Source organism: Halichoerus grypus, chromosome 2 (assembly GCF_964656455.1).
Source record: "Halichoerus grypus chromosome 2, mHalGry1.hap1.1, whole genome shotgun sequence".
NCBI lineage: Eukaryota > Metazoa > Chordata > Mammalia > Carnivora > Phocidae > Halichoerus > Halichoerus grypus.
The window spans coordinates 81,794,418-81,818,735 of NC_135713.1; the positions used below are offsets into that span (position 1 = coordinate 81,794,418).

At 37.0% G+C, this 24,318-nt stretch overlaps 1 long non-coding RNA gene across 1 annotated transcript in view; it reads left to right on the plus strand.

Moving 5' to 3' along the window:
* LOC118536848 (uncharacterized) overlaps positions 1-24,318 on the plus strand; it is a 661,957-nt gene that overhangs the window by 624,135 nt on the left and 13,504 nt on the right. The window contains exon 13 of the long non-coding RNA XR_013445698.1: positions 2,469-2,597. This is a non-coding gene — a long non-coding RNA (uncharacterized LOC118536848). The remainder of the gene's footprint in view (positions 1-2,468; positions 2,598-24,318) is intronic.

Below are 24,318 nucleotides of genomic sequence, written 5' to 3' on the forward strand. Positions count from 1 at the left end.
GGCCTATTCATGGTCCCCTGAGTACATTTTGCCCCTTCCCCCTGCCTACAGGTTATGACCCTTCCTACCACACTTACTGAACCCCTTGTGTCACTATCTCTATTATCCGTTCCTGGCTAGCTGATGCCACCACCACTTTTCCTTTCTTAAGACATATTGGGATTTTTGTCTGTGCCGTTCCCAATATCACATTTTATCTTACTTTAAAAACTGTCTTTCATAATCAGATGCATTGTATGTCAGTGACGGTTCTTCCTTTTAAGTACCAGACACCAACTCTGGTTAACCAAAGTGAAAGGGAGCTAATTGGAAGAATATCAAGGTGAGGATGGAGGCTCACACAATTAACAGGAAGCTGGTAGACCAGGCAGGCTTCAGACCATGATCCAAGAGAATTCAGGAAGGTTTAGGAGGTAGCAACCATAGTAACTTTCCAGTTAGCTGAAATAGTAGTCAGAATATAATCATGGGGATGGTTATTCTTGAGTCACACAAGTCCCTCCTAATGTCTTAGCAGTGAAGAGCCGATTGACAGATTTAGGCTATAGACAGAACCTCCTGCTCTACGAGTGTTCCAGAAAAAACAATGATTTGACCCTCCTCACCTTTCTAGAAGGAAGAGAATGGGGAGTGGCACGGAATTCACACACAAAGAGAGGGGGGGGATTTCCAAAAAGGAAACTGAAGGCTCGATAGGAAGAAGCATGAATGCGGAGCAGCCATCTTTATTAAACTCTGACTCGATGACTAGTTTCTGAAGCATGGGTAAATGCCTTTATACTGCTTCATCTGTTAAAAGGGCCACGAAAGTCTTGGATGGTAGAAGGCCAGATATTTGCTGATAGGAAGGGAAAAAAGGGGATGGAGGAAGAGATGATATCAATATTTATTAAAATTATATGGCTGGGTTACATGTATGTATGAATACAGTAATTATTCTGTTGCCCGAACAAGTCAAAGCCAGGTAAGCAGAACCACCCAGGAGGCTACCTTGTAAGGCCTGTGTTCCGGGTGCCCTGAGGTTGTGCAAAAGCTGGAAAGGCCCACACATTAACAGAGAATTGATATAATAATGCTGTTAACAGGATCTACTAAAGCTATTTAGTAAATTATAATTATCTTTAATAGTGGTTTATTATCAGAGTTCAGGCTTCTCCACTCGTGCAAGAGGCAGGGTGTCCTACATTTGCCTTTGTTAAGTTCGCCCTTTATTGACTGATTACCCAGCTTTTCCAAAAACTCCAGAGGAAAGACAAATCTGTTTCCATTGGCAAGCTAAGACTCTTTGGTGATTTTTTGATGATCTAGGGGATATCAAACAGGCTAAAGTATTAGTCTCCATTTTTAAACAATTATACAATAAATAATCCATCCGGCTGTTAAGTTGGGGCAAAAATCTAATAAAATGAGTTAACAACAAAAAACCCAGTCCTCCCCAAATCCAGAAAATTTGGTGAGAAGTAAATGCATTCCTCAGACTCATTTTGTGTCAGGAATATTTTCAGTGTTCTGGCTCTACTTGGTTACTTCCTCATTTCCCAATCAACCTACCCAAGTAAAGGGGAGATGAGAGTGCCAGGAAACTTGCAGGATGATACCAGCTGCCAAAATGCTGACCAGAGTCGAAAGGTCAGCCGTCATCTGTGGTAGATGTACTTCATTTTGATAAACACTTGGATGCTGGAAATGGTTCTGTTCTCAGATGGTTTATAATTCAGGTGAGGAATAGAAGTGTGAAGCAGCTTTACTGCTGGGAATCTTATTTCATATTTGAAAGCAATTAACCAGCTGATAAACAGGCTTTTGTTTTCCATCTGAATGGCCAATGTCCATTCATTTGGGACAGCATCTTGTCAAATGGGCCACAATAACAATAAAGTTTATGTATCTTGGCTCTTTTCTCCTCTAAAAACCTGTAGTAACCTCCTGCGTTGGAATCAAGAACCTGAACTGAGCATGCAAAATAATTATCTTCCAGAATCCACCTGATGGTGAGGCTATGGAAGATTATCTTGTTTTGAACTGGAAATAGGGATGAAAAGCGTCTTTTTATTTTGATGGCTTTTTATTTTTGTATAATCAGAACATGCCTTGCAAGCCATAGTATTCTCTATTCCACATGTTTGTATAGCTTAAACACGAAGTAAGGTAGATGCTACCACATTTCAAAAGGGGTTCTAAATTTTAAACAGCATATGAGTGTCAGTCTCTGAACTACCTTGTACCCATTTTCTAACCACTTATTATTGATAATGCTGAGAACTTTTTGTAATGACTTAATATTTTACCACAAACTATAAATTTTGCATGTTCACTTTATTTTTTCTTTTCACCCATACATTTTCCAGTGTATTCATATTCATCTCTTTTTTTCCTAAATAATAAGGTCATTTGTTCCTGTTTTGGCCTGATGTAATATTTTCATTAATGAAGGTGACACATGATTGTATTGTTTTTTTCCCCCACAGCAGTGATTGAAAAGAAGAGCCGTCTATATCCTCTTGCTAAGTTTCCCTTCAGAAGAATGAGTACAGAGAGCTGTGCAGCCTCGTAACCATGGAAGAGATTTCCTGTATAATGTTCCCAACTTTGTCAGGGTAATTATTAAGGCCACACAACTTCCGATAAAATTTCTGGAAAAATGGGAATTATATGGTTAGCTTTTATGTGTTGACTCAGATATGGCCACATCAGTTTAAGAAGGTAAAATAATGTAGATTTCCATTTATTCCCCGATTAATATTTATTGAGCTCTACTGTGTGCTATTTGCTCATAGAAATATGACTAACATATAGCTTCAGTTCCCAAAGACTTAATAATCTAGCATGTTTGGTTGCACTGGTTGTAGTAGTGGTAGATAGTGGTAATGATTGGTGATGATTTTGGTTTGTGTTGGGGAGGAATTATTGGGAAGAAAATATGTCACCTGGGCCCTGTATATATATCACCTGGAAAAGGTATACTAGTTTAATTTCTCACTTCATCTATTACCACAGATTTGCTTAAATGTGATATTGATAATTATTGATTCCTATCACTCTTAAATCTCATTTATATTTTAATGAGCCTCAAGGTTCTCAAAAGATTTCAAAGGCTGGATATACATATATCCCATCCAAAGGTGGGATCAACCTTTAATCAAATGTAGGAAGCTTCTCAGCTCCTACTCTTTCTGGGAAAGTGCTTCATGCTTAATAAGAAATATGCTCATTAGCATAAAGTATATAATTTCCCTGTGGGGATGGGACATGCATGTGTATATCTAAATAATATGCAATATACCTATGTACAAACAATGCTCTTGCACATTCCTACACATATAGGTGTGAATCAATGTGATATAGACCATATATACAAAATGATACTTCAACTCTAAATCACAGATCACTGTGGGGTAGGGTTAGGCGGAGAGAAAGGTCATTATCAGATTCAACATAAAATGAAGTATTGAACCTGTTTTAGTAAAAAAGGAAGAAGATAAGCATGCTCTCAATACTGAAAATAGAGAAAGGGAAGAGGAATAATATTGAGGACTTAATTTGGTGGATAATTTTAGGAAATGCCATATCCACCCAGCACTTTGACTTCAGCCACAGAATTGGTGTATGGCCCTATTTTGTTTAGGCTGAAATCTTTATGATGAAGAATGACGGCTCTGACTATGAATTTATTTTCCAATAACAATTACTTTTAGAGTACCAGTGACTCTTGACTTCTCTTGTTTAGCGGTTCTGTAGTTTACCTGTTAACTGTATTTGGTGTATTTGGTAAATAGCTGTTATGAACCAAGGAGTATTTGTTGACTTTTATGTGACTAGCCTTGGGCCAAGTTTTACAGAGCAGAGCAGAAATGTAAGACATGATTCTTTCCTGCAAGGCTATTCTAATATTATCGGGTAACCTACTCTCTGGCAATATATTTGAAAATACAATTACTAGTAATACTGAAAGGGACATGCTATAGGAAGACCTAGCTTGTGTCTAAGGGCTTTTTAAAAACTGGAGGAAACCGTAGTCCTAGCAACTAGGAGGTCCTGCTTCTGGCCTGTGTCTTAGGGAGCTCTGCACTTTAAAGTGCCTTCCACCAAATTTTTTAAGATTGTCCCTAGAGGCTAGGACCTACAGGATCCAGGAGCGTCATCCAGGCCAGGCACCCTGAGTTCAGATCACAGTATGGCTTCAGATCACCTCTGACCCTTAGACTTGAGCTGTGTATGTGGGCCACACAGTCAGTTCTCACCGCTCTGTGTTTGCAACATGTGTCTCCTCTGATCTACAAGCACCAGATGGTGGCACGGTGGCAGCATGCACCCTTTGTTTTGTGGTAACCCGGGACGGTTACCCTATTCCTGCCACATGCTTTGCCCCGCACGTCAGCAGATCTCTGGGGCTGGCTGTGCCTGTCTCCTCTGAGGGTTTTCCAGAACCTTGTTTCTCGTTGCTAATCAACCCTTCTGATCAAAGTTCTCTCTTGCCTACGATTAATATGGTGACATACTTTCCTAGGTTAGTCTTTTTTTTACGGTATTTATTTATTTTTATTTAATTTCAATTAACTTGTGATATATTATTGGTTCTAGAGGTGGAGGTCAGTGATTCATCAGTCTTTTATAATACCCAGTGTTCGTTACATCACGTGCCCTCCTTAATGTCCAACACACAGTTATCCCATCCCCCCACCTCCCTCCCCTTCAGCAACCCTCAGTTTGTTTCCTATGCTTAGGAGTCTCTGATGGTTTGTCTCCCTCTCTGATTTAGTCTTGTTTCATTTTTTCCTCTCTTCCCCTATGATCCTCTGTTTTGTTTCTTAAATTCCACATATCAGCAAGATCATATGATAACTGTGTTTCTCTGATTGACTTATTTCGCTTAGCATCATACCCTCTAGTTCCATCCATGTCTTTGCAAAAGGCAAAATTTCGGGTTTTTGATGGCTGAGTAGTATTCCATTGTATATATAAACCATATCTTCTTTACTCATTCATCTGCTGATAGACATCTGGGCTCTTTCCATAGTTTGGCTATTGTGGACATTGCTGCTATAAACATTGGGGTGCAGGTGCCCCTTCGGATCTCTACATTTGTATCTTTGGAGTAAATACCCAGTAGTGCAAATGCTGGAGAGAGAGAGAGAGAGAGAGAGCACAGTGGGGAGGGGCAGAGGGAGCTGTCATAGAGCAGCTCTATTTTCAACCTTTTGAGGAACCTCCATACTATTTTCCAGAGTGGCTGTACCAGCTTGCATTCCCACCAACAGTGTAAGAGGGCTCCCCTTTCTCTGCATCATTGACAACATCTGTTGTTTCCTGAGTGGTTAATTTTAGCCATTCTGACTGGTGTGAGGTGGTATCTTATTGTGGTTTTGATTTGCATTTCTCTGGGTTAGTCTTAAGCCTTGTTGGAAATGGGATGGACATTTCTTATTTGAATAGGACCATTCCTCTTGTTCAGCTCAGGGGCTCTCGCCAATCCTCCCCATTGGAGGCAGTATACGGAAGGTAGGGGTATGGTCGACATTGGAAGGTATCACATTCTAGGAATGACATGATTTTGGTTAAATATTTTGAGGGGAGACATATTTGGAAGATGTGTTATCCTATGGTTAAACTATAAAATTATGTCTGATAAGATTAAAATGACAGAAAATGAATGATAACTCCTACTTTGCTGCATACTCTGGGTAAGACTTGCATTTATTTGTGGTCATCATCAACGAAGTGCAGTTATAACGTTTGATAGTGCAAAGAAGCCGTTGGGTGATACAGCATCATGAGTAATGATATAAGTAAATAAATGGCATTAGGGAACTGCAGTAGCAAAAGATCTATCTCGTTTTGATACAAATGAATTCTGAAGAGCTATGGCTTTATGAATAATAATGGCATTGCTACCTTTTTCATGTAGTGTGAGGTATGAAATTATTTAGAAAGTGACATATTAGACCATAAATAACATGAAGAGATTGTTTCTGAACCTGCAGAGGAAGAGATAGTGTCTGGAAACTAAGAAGAATCTTTATATATATTGATTGGGCAATAAACAAATATGTAACTTCTTCTTCTCTACCCATTCAAAGTCTTCTAAGTCTTCATTTCTACCTCATAGGGACCCATGTATTTGGTAATATATTTTAAATCTAATTGTTTATATAGACAAAAATATTTGTTCAGAGCATCTCACAACTAGGAATGGATAAATGTATCAAAGTATAGACTATATCAAGGATAGTTTTGAGGGAATTCTCAGCCTTATCATCCTTGATTTCCTCAGGACAGAGTCATTGTTTCCCTAATGCTGGGCTTTGTGGTTTTTTACACCAACAGATTCTTGGCTCTGAATGGCATCTTCTTCTGGGGCGCCTGGGTGGCTTAGCCAGTTAAGCATCTGACTCTTGATTTCAGCTCAGGTCATGGTCTCAGGGTCGTGAGATGGAGCCCCGTGTTGGGTTCCATGCTCAGTGGGGAGTCTGCTTGAGATTCTCTCTCTCCCTCTGCCCCTCCCCACTGTGCTCTCTCTCTCTCTCTCTCTCTCTCTAAAATAAAATAAATAAATCTTAAAAAAAAGAATGGCATCTTCTGCCAGATGAACACCCATACTCATAATTTTGAAATGTCTTCTTTTAAAAAACAACAAACAAACAAAAGCCAGTGTTTTATCATACCATCTACAATGAATACAAACTCAGCGCAGTTAAACAACTCAGATTTATGGTGAAGGCCTGTTCCAGTTCAGTCTCCATTATTTGTTTTGTATTGATGATCCCATGAAACCCATACCTTGAAAAGAAAAATTTGGGGGAACTAGAGCATTCCGGTAAGTGTATTTTGTACAAATTGCCCAAGTCTATGAGTAAAAAACAAATAGGAAAATAGATGCAATGTAGTCAAATTCACAGCATGGTTTTGATTCAGTGGTAAATATTCCACCACTACAACTGCTGCATAGTCAATGGCAAATGTCGTAATGATGACTAGGACTGCTGGGCCACGAAACATCAAGGAGTAAAGATACTGTTTACATTATATGTTAATATAAGAGAGCATCTGAATATGGTTTTGAAAAATTTAGAAAGGTATTTAAACTTCAAGGGAGTTACTGAAAACTTGAATACCTATACTGCTGTTCTTTGGCTACTCAAATTTGGCCTTAGGTGAGGAGCTGCTGTTGCCAACATAAGGCAATCCCACAAACATATCCATATAACCACAAGGTAGAAGACATATTTCAGAAATTCAGCATAGTCATTGGTCACTCACTGGGTGCTCCATGCTACATAGTTAGACATATTTTTTAATTGTTCAAATTTATGGAATATACACATTAATCTTGTTCCTGTGACAGAATTTACTGTAGAAAGTGCAACTTTTCTTTGAGTAACTGTCACAATTATTGTTTTAATTAATACTTTATTTTACTATAAATGTTAGATTTTAATTTTTTTATTAGTGAGACATAACTGACATGCAATGTTGTATTAGTTTCAGGTATACAGCATACTAATTTGACAGTTCTATACATTACTCATTGCTCCCCACTGTAAGCGTAGTTGCCATCTGTTATCAAACAACATGTTACAATGTTATTGACTATATATATTCTCTATGTTGTTCATCTTCCTGACTTATTTGTTTTATAGCTGGAACTTTGTACCTCTTAATCCCTTTTCATCTATTTTACCCATCCTCCTCCACCTCCCATCTGGCAACCACCAGTTTCTTCTCTGTATTTAAGAGTACTTTTTGTTTGTTTGTTTTTTAAGGTTCCACGTACAAGTGAAATCATATGGCATTTGTCTTTCTCTGTCTGACTTATTTCACTTAGCATAATAACTTCTAGATCCATCCATGTTGTTGCAAATGGCAAGATCTCATTCTTTTTAATTAATTAATTAATTAATTTTTTAAGATTTTATTTATTTGTCAGAGAGAGACAGAGCACACGCAGGGGGAGCAGCAGGCAGAGGGAGAAGCAGGCTCCCTGCTGAGCAAGGATCCTGATGTGGGACTCAGTCCCAGGACCCTGGGAACATGACCTGAGTCAAAGGTGGATGCTTAACTGACTGAGCCACCCAGGTTTCCGGATCTCATTCTTTTTTTATGGTTGAGTAACATTCCATTGTGTCTGTGTGTGTGTGTGTGTGTGTGTGTGTGTGTGTGTGTGTGTGTACACCACATCTTCTTTATCCATTCATCTATCAATGGCCATTTAAGTTACTTCCTTATCTTGGCTATTATAAATAATGCTGGAATAAACATAGGGGTGCATATATTTTTTCAAATTAGTGTTTTTATTTCCTTTGGGTAAGTAACCAGTAGTGGAATTACTGGCTGATATGGTATTTCTAATTTTAATTTTTGAAGAAACTGCCATAGTTGTTTTCTACTGTGATTGCACCAATTTACATTCTCACCAACAGTGAACAAGAGCTCATGTTTCTCCACTTCCTCACCAACACTCATTATTTCTTGTCTTTTTGATATTAGCCATTCTGACAGGTGTGAGGTGGTATCTCACTGTGGTTTTGATTTTCATTTCCCTGATGATAAGTGATGTTGAGCACCTTTTCATGTGTCTGTTGGCCTTCTGTATGTTTTCTTTGGAAAAATGTCTATTCATGTCTTCTGGCCATTTTTTAGATTGTTTGTTTGTTTTTTGGTGTTGAGTTGTATAAGTTCTTTATATATTTTGGATATTAATCCCTTATCAGATATATCATTTGCAAATATCCTCTCCCATTCATTGGGTTGTCTTTTTGGGTTTTTTGATGGTTTCCTTTGTTGTGCAAAAGCTTTTATTTTGATATAGTCCCAATAGTTTATTTTTGCTTCTATTTCCCTTGCCTGAGGAGACATATCCATAAATATGTTGCTAGGGCCAATGCCCAAGAGATTACTTCTTATCTTTTCTTTTAGGAGTTTTATGGCTTCAGGTCCCATATTTAGATCTTTAGTCCATTTTGAGTTTGTTTATGTGTATGGTATAAGAAAGTGGCCCAGTTTCATTCTTTTGCCTATAACTGTCCAGTTTTCCCAACACCATTTTTTGAAAAGACTATCTTTTCCTTATTGTATATTTTTGCCTCTTTGTCTTAAATTAATTGACCATATAGGGGTGGGTTTATTTCTGGTTTATTTCTGGGCTCTCCATCTTGTTTCATTGATCTACATGTTTGTTTGTTTGTTTGCTAAAGCTTTGTAGTGTATCTTGAAATTTGGGATTGTGATGCTTCCAACTTTGTTATTTTTTCTCAAGATTGCTTTGGGTATTTGGGGTCTTGTGGGTCCATACAAATTTTAATATTATTTGTTCTAGTTCTGTGAAAAATGCTATTGGTATTTTGATAGGGATTGCATTGAATCTATAGATTGCTTTGGGTAGTATGGGCATTTTAATCATATTAATTCTTCCAGTGCAGGAGCATTATATATCCTTCCATTTTTTTTAGTGTGTCTTCATTTTTTTTCATCAGTGTCTTATAGTTTTTAGACTATAGGTCTTTCATCTCCTTGGTTAAATTTATTGTTAGTATTTCATTCTTTTTGGTACAACTATAAATGGGGTTGTCTTAATTTCCCTTTCTGCTCTTTTGTTTTTAGTATATAGAAATACAACAGATTTCTGTATATTAATTTTGTATTCAGCAACTTTACTCAATTTGTTAGTTCTAGTAGTTTTTGGTGGATTCTTTTGGGTTTTCTATATATAGTATCATGTCATCTGTAAATAGTGACAGTTTTACTTTTTCCTTTACAATTTGGATGTCTTTTATTTCTTTTTCCTGATGATGACTGTAGCTAGGACTTCCAATACTACATTGAATGAAAGTGCTGACAGTGAACATCCTTATCTTTTTCCTGATCTTAGAGGAAAAGCTTTCTGGTTTTCAGCATTATGTATGATATTAACTGTGGTTATTTCACATATGGCCTTTTAAAAAATATTTTATTTATTTATTTGTCAGAGAGAGAGAGAGAGAGCACAAGCAGGGGGGAATGGCAGGCAGAGGGAGAAGTAGGCTCCCTGCTGAGCAAGGAGCCCTATGTGGGACTCAATCCCAGGACTCTGGGATCATGACCTAAGCCGAAGGTAGATGATTAATCGACTGAGCCACCCAGGTGCCCCACTTTTATGGCTTTTATTATGTTGAGGTATGTTCTCTCTACACTCACTTTGTTGAGATTTTTTATCATGAATGGATATTGTGTTTTGTCAAATACTTTTTCTCTATATACTGAGATGATCAGAAGGTTTTTATCCTCCCTATTGTTAATGTGATGCATCACATTGATTGATTTGGAGGTAGTGAACTACCCTTGCATCCCTGGAATCAATTCTACTTGATTGTGGTGAATGATCCTTTTAATGTATTGTTGAATGTGGTTTGCTAGTATTTTGTTGAGGATGTTTGCATCTATCTTCATCAAGGATTATTGGCATGTAGTTTTCTTTTTTTGTGGTATCTTTGGTTTTGGTATCAGAATAATATTGGACTCAGAATGAATTTGGAAGTTTTCCTTTCTCTTCTATTTTTTGGAATAGTTTGAGAAGAATAGGTATCAAACTCTTCTTTAAATGTTTGGTAGAATTCACCTGTGAAGCTATCTGGTCCTGGACTTTTGTTCAGAGTTTTTTATTATTGATTAAATTTTGTTGCTACTAATCTGTCTGTTCAAATTTTCTATTTTCTTCCTGATTCAATTTTGGAAGATTGTATGTTCTAGGACTATATCCATTTCTTGTAGATAGTTCAATTTATTGGCATATAATTTTTTATAATATCTCTTATAATTCCTTGTATTACTGTGGTATTTGTTGTTATTTCTCCTCCCTCATTTCTGATTTTATTGGAGTCTTTTTCTTTTCCTGATGAATCTAGCTAAAGGTTTATCAATTTTTTTTTAATCTTTTCTAAGAAGCAGTGCTTGGTTTCATTAATCTTTTCTTTTTAGTCTCTATTTCATTTATTTCTGCCCTAATCTTTAGTATTTCCTTCCTTATATTAGCTTTGGGCTTTTTCTTCTTTTTCTAGTTCCTTCAGGTGTAAAGTTAGGTTGTTTATTTGCAATTTTTCTTGTTTCTTGAGATAGCCCTATATCATTATAAAATTCCCTCTTAGAACTGCTTTTGCTGTGTCTAAGTATCTTTGACCATTGCATTTCATTTTTATTTGTCTCCATGTATTTTTTTATTTCCTCTTTGATTTCTTGATTGATCCATTTGTTGTTTAGTAGCATGTTGTATAGCCCCCATGAGTTTGTGTTTTTTCCAGAATTTTTTCTTGTAATTAAATTCTACTTTCATACATTGTGGTTGGAAAAGATGCTTGATATGATTTCAATCTTCTTAAATTTATTGAGACTTGTTTTGTGGCATTACATGGACATATCCTGGAGAACGTTCTGTGTGCACTTGAAAAGAATATGTATTCTGTGTTTTTGGATGGAACGTCCTGTATATATTTGTTAGGTCCATTGGGCCTAATGTGCCGTTCAAAGCCCCTGTTTCCTTGTTGATCTCTGACCAAATTGATGTATGTGGGGTGTTAACATCCCCCACTATTATTATATTACTGTCAATTTCTCCCTTTATGTCTGTTAATATGTATTGTTTTATGTATTTAGATGCTTCTATGTTGGGTGCATAGATATTTACAATCAGTATATGCTCTTGTTGGATTGATTCCTTTATCATCATGTAATGCCCTTCTTTGTCTCTTGCTACAGTATGTTTTAAACTCCATTTTGTCTGATGTAAGTGTTGCTACCTAGCTTTTTTTTTTTCCACTTCCTTTGTGTGGATTATCATTTTCCATCCCTTCACTTTCAGTCTATATGTGTTTTTAATTCTGAGGTGAGTATCTTGTGGGCAGCATATAGATGGATCTTGTTTTTTTATTCATTCTGTCATCTTATGTCTTTTGGTTGGAGCATTTAGTACATTTGCATGTAAAATAATTTTTGGTAGGTATTTACTTACTGACATTTTGTTAATTGTTTTCTGGTTGTTTTTAAGTTTTCTCTGTTCCTTTCTTCTCTTACTCTCTTCCTGGCCTGGGTTTGATGGCCCTCTGTAGTCTTATGTTTGGTTTCCTTTCTCTTTATTTTTTGTGTGTCTTTGATTTAGGTTTTTGATTTGTGGTTACTGTTGGGTTCATATATAATATCCTATGCTTATAGAAGTTTATATTAAGTTAATGGACACTTAAGTTCAAACACATTCTAAAAGCACTAAATTTTTACGTCTTCCCCTTTTTTGCATATGATATTATATTTTATATCTTTTTATTTTGTGTATCCTTTGACTAATTTTTGCCAATATAATTAATTTTATTACTTTTGTGTTTTCACTTCCATACTGGCTTTGTAAGTGATTCATCTACTACCTTTACTATATATTTCCTTTTATTTGTGTACTTTTTTCCTTCCATTATTTTCTTACTTCTAGTTATGGCACTTTCTTTCCACTTAAAAAAATTCTTTTTAACATTCTTTGTAAGATTGGTTTAGTGGTGATGAACTCCTTTAACTTTAGTCTGTCTGAGAAATTTTATCTTTCCTCCAATTCTGAATGGTAAACTTTTCAGATTTCAGATTCAGTATTGGTGGTAGGTTTTTTTTTCCTTTCGATGCTTAGAATATGTCATGCCACTCTCTTCTAGACTGCAAAGTTTCTGCCAAAAAATCAGCTGATAGCCTTATGGGGTTTCCTTTGTATGTAACTATTTTCTTTTCTCTTCCTGCTTTCAAAATTATCTTTTTATCATTGCATTTTGCTATTTTAATTAATATGTGTCTTGATATGAACCTCCTTGGGTGCATCTTGTTAGGGGCTCTTTGTACTTCCTGGACCTGGATGTGTGTTTCCTTCCAAAGGTTAGGGAAATTTTCAGCTATTATTTATTCAAATAAGTTTTCTGCCCCTTATCTCTCTTTTCTCCTTCTGGGATTCCTAAAATGCAAATGTTGTTATGGTTGATGATGTCACAGAGTTCCCTTAACCTATTCCCGTTTTTTATTAATCTTTTTCCTTTGTACCATTTAGCTTGGTTGCTTTTCATTACACTGGCTTCCAGCTCACTGATGTCTCCTTCTGCCTCCTCAAATCTGTTGTTTATTTTCTTTGGCATATTTTTCATTTCTGTTGAATTCTTTAGCTCTGACTCATTCTTTTTTATATTATCTATCTCTTTGTTGAAGTTCTTACTGAGCTTCTCTACTCTTTTCTCAAATCAAGTGAATATCTTTGTGACCATTACTTTGAACTCTTTATCAGGCATATTGCTTATCTCTGTTTCATTTAACTCTTTTACTGTGATTCTGTTTTGTTCTTTCAATTCTGGTATATTCCTCTGTCTCCTCATTTTGTCTAACTCTGAGTTTTTGTTTTTTTTTTTCTATGTATTAGGTGGGTTACCTATGTCTCCTGGTCTTAAAAGAAATGACCTCATTTAGAAGAGGCCCTGTGGTGCTCTATAATCCAGTTCTCTCTGGTCACCAGAACTAGGTGCTCCAGGAATGTCCAATGTGTGGGCAGTGGGTACCCTCCTGTTATGGCTGAATTGCAACTGCTTTTAGCCCAGCTGGCTGCAATAACCAGCTTTACCTGCTTTGGGTATACTGGGAAGGGTTTTCTCCCCACACTGTTGAGAGGCCCAGCTACAGGTCCTGTGAGCTCTTTGGTGGGCAGGTCTGGCAGTCAGCCTAGATGTCTGCAACTAGCTTCTGTGCCATAGCTGCAAGTGCACCAAATGGCAGGGCTTGCTTCCCATGCATCCAGCTAGGAGACCTGGCTTCCGGAACTGCAGGCACACTGGTGTATGAGGTTATCTCCCTGTCTTTGCAGGGCAGGAGTCTCTTTGAAGTGACCCTGACCTGGATGGGGCTGCCTTGCCAGGTGTGGTGGGGGCAGGAGCCACTTTGGAGAGATATCTGCTGACATGGACAGTTTGAGTGAGGCAGGTCCACAGGGGGAATGCTGGGGTGGGCACATAGTGCTAGCAAAGTAGATGGAGAGTGTTGGTGCTAGCTCCCACAAGTGTCTGGCTATCTAGGTTGGGGAATGAGAAGAGAAACGGTGCCTACCAGCACTTTTATTCCCAGAGGAATTTCTTCTATATCTCTGCCCCCTTTGGCACATTTTTAAGATTAATTAATAAATCTTCAAGTATGCCCAGGCGCTTTTCACACTGTTGCTCTGTGCTATGTCTCAGGCCATTATTTAGTATTTTGGCTCTTTAAGGGCAGGTACTTGGTTTCCTACTATCTTCTGGCTCTCCCAGAGTTTAGATATCTGCTTTTTAAATGATTTTCAAAGCCAGATGTTAATGGGGACTTCTCCCAAGGTGCGTCCCCAGTGCCAGGGTTGCCCGGTGTTGAGTCTGATCCTCTCACTCCTTCATGCTTGTGATATCCCTCCCATTTGTGGTTAGTCATGCTGGGATATGGTTCCCAATGGTGTCTCTGCCCCTCCTCTCCTTTTCAATGTGGCCTTCTCTCTATGACTGGCTGTGGAATATCTGTTCTGCAGTCTTCAGGTTGTTTTCAGAGTTAGTTGTATAGATAAAATTGTTTCTCTGTGAGTCCAGGGGGCAAGGTGAGCTCAGGATACTCCCATTCCATCACCTTCCTGCTTCTCACAGATTTTAAATTTTATTTGTCCTAAATATTTAAAAGAGCCTTTCCCTAAAATTATTTAGAAACAACTAAAATCCTGCAACAAGGAGAAATCATAATCTAAGACATTATCACCCAACAAATTTAAAACTGTATGTTTTCTGCATGTTTTATGGTCCTGGCTTAATAGTGAATAAACACCATAATAATACCAAGAAACCAAGAACTTAGTAGTAATAACTCTAAATTTAAGATTAATTTATGATAATTAATTTTTCAATTTGCTCAGGAAATCTTAAAAACCTTCCTTGTTTTCCTTTACTTCATAGTTGTAACTTTTCTTTTTTGAAAAAAAAAAACATTGAGAAAGTATTTGTGATGATTTCAGTTGAGTCCATTTCTTATGTCTTAATGGTAATTTAAATAATTTAAAATAAAATCATGGATGAAATAAATGATCCAGTCTAATGTTTCTCCCATCATAATGAAAAGAATTTTTTTAGGCACCCAGCTGCCCCACTGATTATTTATAATTTTTAAAGGACCATTTTATGCATTTTAATTTTTGTGTCATGGGCCACATAAAGATGGATAGACCATTATAATATGATGAAGAAAAATTCTCTGATCATACTTGATTCTTGCAGTCATCAAAAGGTGTTTGCTTTCAAAAGAATTATAGTTCCAGCTTGCTTGCCTTGGGGAATGTCAATTAAATCCAAATTATTTTGTGATAGAGATTTTGCCATTTTTAGAGTCAGGGTAAGTGAACTAGAAATGACAAAAATCAAATGAGAAATGAAAAAAATAAAGTTTGATATTTACCTGTAAATTGCTTATCTTACAATTAAGCATTGGTTTACCCTTGCCAAATGTCCCCATTTGCAGATGCCTATTAAAAAATAAGCTGTTTTCATTTCCTGCTAGTACACAATTTAGTTTCTTTTAGTGCATGCTTGTGCTCAGTGCTTTCAGAAAAGCTTTGTGTTATGTCTGGTATCTTGTACTTACAAAGAATCACTTTCAGTGTGTGGCCTGGTTCCTAAGAGTCTATCGATTCATTGAATTTCCTGAATTTCAGAAAGTCACCAATTGATTCTTTATGCTGCCTGGCAGAGCAATTCTTAATTTTTGTCTGTTTCATCCCAACATCATTCTTAAGAAGAAAAGGTTTTCCTTACATTGCCTTGAAGGGTTTACTGAATCATACATCACCAAGAGCATTTTAAAGCTTTATTTTGTCTGTTATTTAAAGTGGAAAATGCTGTCCCTTAAGACACTGGCACTCTGCCATTTGCCTCCAGAATATTTCATGGTTCACTGTCAGGACTGTTGCTTTTTCTAGAAGAACATATGGGCCATTTTGGAGAAGTTTTCTGTAACATTCAGATGCTGAACATATATCTATTTACATTTGGTCTCCAACAAATAATTTTTCTGGAATTTTTATATCTTATGGATTCTTTGGAACTTACTGAAAAGTATATTGGAGCCTGATGACGCCAAAGGAGGCTTGTGAGTTGGAAGTAGAAGGGACTAAATTTAATTGAAGCAAAGTTTAGCATCATTGGAATGTATTCCTGTGATTTCATTATTTTTCACTGGAATATTTCACCTTCCTCCTCTGCCTTCCCCTCTTTCTCTTCCTCTTCCTTCTTTTTTAGTGGATTTCAAATAGTCAGTATAAAATATTTAAAGTAAAGGGAAAAAGATCCTCCTGCACTCTGTGATGTTGATAAATAAGTCATTGGAATGTGGTAGGAGTTAGCACACACTTGAGGATGATTGTGTCATTAAAATTGCATCCAGTCCATCTGGAAATACCTCACCTGAATTGTTCTATAAACACTTTGCTCACTAAAACACCTGTTTAGTCTGATTGTGTATATTTTGAGTTAAAGGAATCAAACAAAATGCATTTAAAACAAGCAATTAAAACTAAAGTACGACTGCATTCTGAATGGAGGTGCTAATTGCAATTCCAAGGAAAAATAGTCTCCCATTTTGTACAATATATTGTATTGATAACTAGAACTAGGCGGGATTTAGTGGGAAGAGACTAATTCCTCATACTACTGCTCTACCAAATTGTGTCTTTGTTGGTCATTTGGTGAACGACTTACTGATTTGCTAAGTTATGGAGCTAGTTGGCTCTTAAATGAGATCTAATCTGCAAATGGTACTATGGCAATGAAGGAAGAATGAGGAAGTAAAAGAAAATAAAAGAATAACAATCATGTTCTAAATCTCGAAACCATTAATAATACCATAGTCAGGGACCTCAGCTTAGAAAGTCTTTTGCCCAAGCAAAGCTGGAATCTTTCCAGATTCAGAAGACTGGAGGAGTTGAACAGAAGAGAAGTGGTGATGGTCAGAGCAAGATAAAAAGGGAAAATGAATGTACATGAAAGAACCTCTGTGTCATCACAGAAGGCATGAAATCAGAGATAGATTTTAGAGAATGTGCCCTTCAGGGAAACCCAAAGTAAGTATGGCTGTATGTCTTACCACGTCAATTATTTGATTCTCTCTCATGTTAGAATTATATACATGTCATCTGGTTGTCAACTTGTCCTTATTCCATGAGTCTCATTTTGCCACTTGGCCACAACAACAACCAGCTTAAGAGGAAGAAGGCACAGTCATCTCTGGACTCATTGTATGGTTAGTGGCATCCCCTTGCTCCCTGAAGATTCCTTTAAAGGAGAGGGAAAAGGGAAGCCTGGGAAGGATCCCATTAGGCACAAGTCTAGAGAATCAGCAGAATCTTTAATCACCCAGGCCACATAAAATCAGGAAGACAACCACATAGATTCATTCACTCTACTGTAGCATAGCAGACAAATGAGGAAAAACAAAGGAAGAAATGACTTGCTCGCCCTTACCTTTGGGAGGAAAGTCAAGAGGAAAAAAAGCAAAATTTGTAGAGAAAGTTTCAAAGTAGTTGTTTAATTGTCTAATTATTATACTTCTTTTTCCCATAGACCACAAAGTGATTATTTATATATGACCCACATTATACTGACCCACATTATACTGGTCAGTGTGCCCTTATTAATATTTGGTGTAAATGTGATTTTATGAAATCTCCGAATAGGCATATCCTATAAAGGAACTTTGGAGTAGAGCAATATATTACAGCCTTTTTAATACATCTATACCATTATTTACCTTTTTCACCATCATCTTCCTGATTTCTCTGAGATACTTGATGCTTTGATTTTTATTTGCCAAGACATTATAATTTGGAGTTAGCACTTAGATTGCAACACATGATTGTGTCTCACTAGCATGCGTACCAAATAACAGGCAATTATTTAAATATTTCTGTTCTGGAGACACACCTTTGAATTCTGTATTTGGATATGTGTTATAAGCAACATCTTCCACATTTATCCAAAAATTTCCCAATCTTGAAATGTATTAAATAGTAGAACTGAACCAATTTTAAATCCTACTAGCCCAGGAAGCTCAAGATATTCATATCTATGTCTATAATGTACACACATATCTGCACCCCCACACCCAGAGGCAGAATGATCCTCAGCATGTGTATTTTGAGAGGAAGAAAGAATTAGAAGAGTGGGAATGACAGACTCTGTGGTATTCAAGTCAGTAAAGCATATTACATCTTAGATTTTCTCAAAGGGAGTTTAGTTTCCAAAAATACTATGAAGACCTTGATGTAGTGAAGTCTCACCTGTGACATGATCCTTTGGTATTTCCTATGTTTTTGCTTTTCAGATTTAAGAGTCGTGCTCCTGATGGTGTTAGGTGTTCGTCAGATCTCTGTCCATCAATAGGCCTCATGCTTGGCTTGTTTACACAAGTCCTGACTTTCAGGGAACATTGGCAGCCAAAGAACACAGGAGGGAGGCCATGATAACTGTAGAGAGAGAATGTCACTGTGCCTTCTATCATGCCCAGGATGTATGCCCCATGTCCTCAGAGGGAGAGGCATCGGATGAGGATAATTACATTCATAAAATCATTTATAAGCATTAAGTCAATACATTCTTTAAAAAATTCAGTGACTTGACTTTATTCTTAAAAGAGTACAAACAATGATTCTTGTTTTTAATCTCTAGTGGGTATGAGCATTTGATCGTAGACAGTGTTCAGTGTTCCTTTTTACACAGTTTATTTTGATAGTCATCTGTTTTTTTACCTTCAATTCATGCTAAAGGAACAATCAGTATTCTCCATTCACCTGTGACTTGTTGAAGAAAAGTTGAATCTCATCTTGACCCCAGGCCTGAGACTCTTTCTTTCTGTGACATGCACAATCTCTGGGGTACTGGGCCATATGGGAGCATGCCATGGAGTATTGTATTGTCAAGAGGCTTGTTTTCTTAGGCCTTGTGAAAATGTCATGAGCTCTAGACTATTGGTAGAGAATAAACCAACACCAACCATATTCGTTGTTTGTTATTGTACTTTTATTATCACCACTGGAATAAATCTTCTATCTTCAAATAACAATTTTGTCAGTCTTATTGCATTAGTTAGCAATTTAATAGGGCCCATGTACTTTGGTATGAATGCTGACCACGCAAGAACCAAGCTTTACGCTAATACAACAGCTGCCCACAGGAACCTCCAATCTAAAGGTTATATAGTAAATCTTGATTGGATTGAAGTAAATGGGCCAGGTGCCATGGTAGAGAAATGCCACTTTTATCTTTTATCCATTTGTCCCTGTAAAACTATTACTTTTTCACTACTAAAAGAGAAATGTTTGATTTTGTCTAATTGGTGGTAATTAAAAATATTAGTTGTCTTCAGTATCTCATAAGGCATATGACTTCTATAATCCACTCAAATATTCCAACGTCTACTTGAATATTTCAAGTGGTTAAACCAGCTTCCTCTTTGACACACTTAGAAGAGACCCTAGGTTTGACTTTTTATGCTCTCAAATGCACTATGAATCATTCTGCCAAACTCCTGCCCTTCATGTGAATGATATATTTTATTTACACTCTTAGAAAAGAATCTATGCATGGCCATTATTAATCACTCACACCTCTAAGAATGATCTTACCTTTTAGCTATTCATCAAAATCGCTATCCTTCCTGTTAGAGACACATCATAACTGATTTACAGTCAAACTGTAGATGGGTCCTAGTACATGGCTATTAGCAGAATAGATGTCTCTTCATTTTAGGATTAGAGACACACGCGTGCATGTGCGCATGGTATGTGAGTGCACGCGCGCGTGGGCATGGGCGCACGCGCACACACACGTATCTCTGTATGCTATATCTATTCTAGCAACTCTCTTTAAAAGGCCAAACTGCTAAAACCATGTTGGCTTTCAGATAATACATCACTATGATTGAGGAGCAGCATATCATTTCCAAAGCCATTCCCACCCTGAGCAAGGCCAATAAGACATGAGACAACTGGATTAGCAAAGGTTCAAAGACCATCATCTATGATTTTTATCAAAAGCAAGGGAGGGGAAAAATTGGTAAATGAATCAGCTCCCTTTGATTATATACTAATCTCAAGAGAAGACTACTTTGTAATTGAATCATATCTCATTTAAAAATCAAGAAAATAATTTTTTCTGCCTTGACCATGACTAATGCACGCTTTTGCTGGTGAAGAAATATTAAATCATTCATAAAATGTGTTTGAAATACCCCATTTTGGGGGGAGCATTCTCATGCCCCTCTAAAAAGTTGGCTGGAAATTGGAAAGACAATGCTTATATTAGCCTCAGGGGAAACCAAAATAGAACAGGGATTGGCATATTTTCCATTCTCCCTTTTTCTTTGGCTACTACTATGATTTCATACTGAGATGAGAATTAGAAAAGGCCAAGAGTTTGGATAGCTTCTCAAAAGTATTAGATAATACATCAAAATGAGGTGGAAAGTGCTTGAGAGTAGGATTCTGATTACACAACATCCCTCTATACAAATGCATATAACCTTAGAAATATTGTAAAATAAATATATCATGAAAGAGACATTTAACTATACAGGTAGCACTTTAAAAATTACAAAATCAAGAAAAACACTGCAGTAAGGCTTTGAATCTTAGAAGATGCTAAGAACTCTCTTTTCAACAGAATTTTAACACCCTGAGCATTAAGGAATTACTTAATAGAAAAGGAAATAACCCATGGGGGGAAATGTAGCCAGCAGAAAAGCTGCTTACAATTTTTGATAGGCCCTGGTATAGGGTAGTAGAAAGGCAAATGACTCTATGCTCACTCCAAAACTCTGTGTCTTAGAAGTTCTCATTCATTAATTTTTCTTTGCTGGCATTAAAAGCTTCCAAAGAGAAAGGCTAGGATATTGAGCTTGTTACGGATATCCTTCTTACTGACTTTTTTCCCCCCACCTCATGGAAGGCAGATCGGCAAGACACAGGATCTAATCCCCATTTAGAATTTTATGAACCCTAATGCAAAAAAAAAGCAGTCCCATGGAAGAAGTTACTGCAGGTAACAAGGATATATTGCTCACCATTAAGTGTGTTAAACACGGAGAAGCAGATAGTCAACCTTTCTTAAGGTGTATTTTAGTGAATGCTTACAATGTCCCTGGAGTTTTGTGGGATGCTGTTAGGAGTATGAATATGGTGGGGAAAGGTTTCCTTTTTCAAGGAGCTCACAGTCTAGTATATCACACTCAGGTGCAAGTAACAACATGATAATGTGGCCACAGAATCAAAAGAATACAATTCCATAGAAACAAGTACTCTTCAAAATTATACTTGATGTGGGCTTTAAATGTGTCATGCAAAAGCTACCCTACATCTTTTAAAAATGTTTTCCTGAGAACTACATAATTTTGTGATTTTATAGATTATGCTGCTTTAGAAAGAACACTTTTTTCTCCTATCAGACCAGCAGTCTCATTCAGTGAGGATGTTATTCTAAGGTGTGATGAATTCAGAGCAGCCTCCTTCATTGTTTTCATCTTTCGGGAAGGCAAAGACAAAGGGATACCCCTTTAGGATCTGGATCACTTTAGCCTGTTACGTCTCAACCATCAAACCTGCACAAGAGGCACCCAGATTAGTCAACAAGCAGATGATTAGAGATAAAACCTCTCATCTTGGGATAAATTTAATCCAGGCAGCATGTGCTCTTTGGTCATTTTATAAATATAGCATTTTAGAACAGCATTCTCAGAGATCCAGCAGTGCATATCCAGCATTGTAGCTAAAATATTCAAATAGAAATAAAAATAACTCCCCAGAAAGTTGCTGGCATTCATGTTTCCGTTGGGGAATAATTACAGAAGTCAGTTTCAAAGCTAGCATAAGAGATGTTGAAAACCACCTCTCACCCCCACAGAAATGCTAATGACTAGTTGTATTATAGTTTTAAAGCAAAGGTTCCAAAACCTTCTCTTTCTCAGATTTATGGTGTCACAGTTACTGGCCATGACCAGACTCTCTGGAAGGAAACAGATTCCCTGGACAGTGAAGAGATCTAACCAGGTATCTCCTGGGGCAGTAGCATTTAGCCCTGAAGGTTTAATATTTCTAATCGTATTATGTTCTAATCCTATTACTGACATGTTGAGGTGAATTGCATATATTTCCTTCTTTATCTCTGTGCAATCTCACATATTTCCTTCAATAATGGCTTTTGGCCACCGCTCACAGTTTTGCTTCTTTAATTCTTAAAAAAAATATACAGATAATCAAAGTGAAATCTGTTTATAGCAACATGCAGTGCTGCGTCTCCTTACGATGCCTCACGGGGAAACTGGCCATATAGTGGCTATGCATCCAGCCCCTGATTTCTTGCCTTTTGTTAATCCAACTTATTAGTACATCAAAAATCATGGTTTCCGTTGACGACAGATTCCCACTAATGTGTGTGTTTATGTGTGTGTGAAATAGCTACACAATGAGTTATTGAGTTGTACATAGAAAAAATGCTAGGCAACTGCAAATTACAAGGATATAATGCCATCAGGGGGTTTAATGGTGACATCATAAATCACAAGAGCAAGGTATAAATGGACTGGGCTTCCCCACAACTCTAAGATGCCACTGGAGCTGTGATTTTAAAGGTTGTCTACTCTCCCCAACCACCCTTCCCATATACGTGGATAATTTGTGTTATAATTTCCATTGTCTCCCGTTCTCTCTACTTCTCCTCATCAACTTCAAACCTTTTTTCTACACCCAGAGAGAATCTGTTTTCCCCGCTGTGCGACTAAAGCAGCTATATTTAAATGTTAACACTGGATTGTCTCAAGTTAAAATATAACAATTCTAAAAATCTTGCCATTCTGGGCTAGATGTCACCCTCAGGCGCTATGACAGACAGGTGACAACAGACCCAAAGATTAAGAGATTTTCTCTTCTTGGATAACCGTGCTCCATGCACCTCTTCTCATTTCCTCTAAGAGCAGGGAATCTAATTACATAGAGTACCCCCGTTAGGATGGCAAACATAGAAATGATTTTATGGTTTTGCTTTTTTCCCATCTGAAGTTCAGCGAATCCAAGTAATATTCTAATTTATTTCTGTGTCCTAAATGATTCCTTTTTCTCTCTGATGCTGTCTTATGGAGGAATATATTAACATAAAATAATAACTGGCCCAAACTTTTGTCCAAATTTAAATATGTCCTAGCAAAGCCAGCCCCAATTCTAATTGCTTTTATGTGTCACTTTAAAGTAGGAGAACCAACCTCCTGGCAGCTTTGCTTTGGGTCTTAATTAGCCACTTAACTGCAAATTGGTTGGCACCCTAGTCCTTTCATCAGTTATTACCCAAATAGCATCACCGACTTCGGATAAAGAAAAGAAAGATCCCACATGTAGCAGGTCTTTCCATCATTATTGCCCTTTAATACAAAGAGGGGGGTTCCCAACTACTAATTAAGGCTACGTTTTTAATAGGCAATTGGCATCTTATTTAATTCACTCTCAGTGCGATGTCTTAAAGGAAAAACAATCACAGTAATGTGTGTACAGTGCTAAAGAATTTACAAAATATTTTCATCTACTTTATTACTCTTACATAGTATCTGCTTTAGCTGTGTATTAATCAATATGTTTTTATTGGTTGCCATGATTTAAGATGTGGATTTTATTTCAGTCCTTACTGCATTTGCCCGTGTACCCACGAAGATATCTAATAAAATTAACCAGGCCAATCTCTGGTATATAAAAGGGAGCTGGCTTCTTTATTTTTTTTTGTTGTTGTTGCATTTCTAGGAAATGGGCAGACTGTTAACATACTATATACATAGGTACTTCTTTACAAAGCAAGCCTAAGTGGTTAATGGGCAGAAGACTCAGAGGCTTGGTTCTGAGAACATAGAAATAAGGGAGAAAGAGACTACCGATAGAGATCAGATCCAAAAACTTGCCAAAGGGGATAGAATTCAAAAAGAAGGTGACAATTTGTTTAGTGTTTTAGCAGAATACCCTCAATTGATATTTGCATGCAATATGATATCACGTCCTTTGTTGATGCTAGAAAAGAAAACAAGTCATCATGGTGACTTTTTAATAATCAACACCTTTTTCTTCTTGTTTTTTTAACCTGTCTTGCAAACCAGTCCTCTTATTTCAGGTTATAACACTTACTAGAAATTTTAAATGCAGGTACTCTTTTCTATTCTGTTACTTTATGTGTATGTAAATTCAGACTTTCTCTGTCTCTCTGAAAGACAGGTTGAGTTGAGATTTCGCACATCCCAAATGTCTTCTGCCCATCA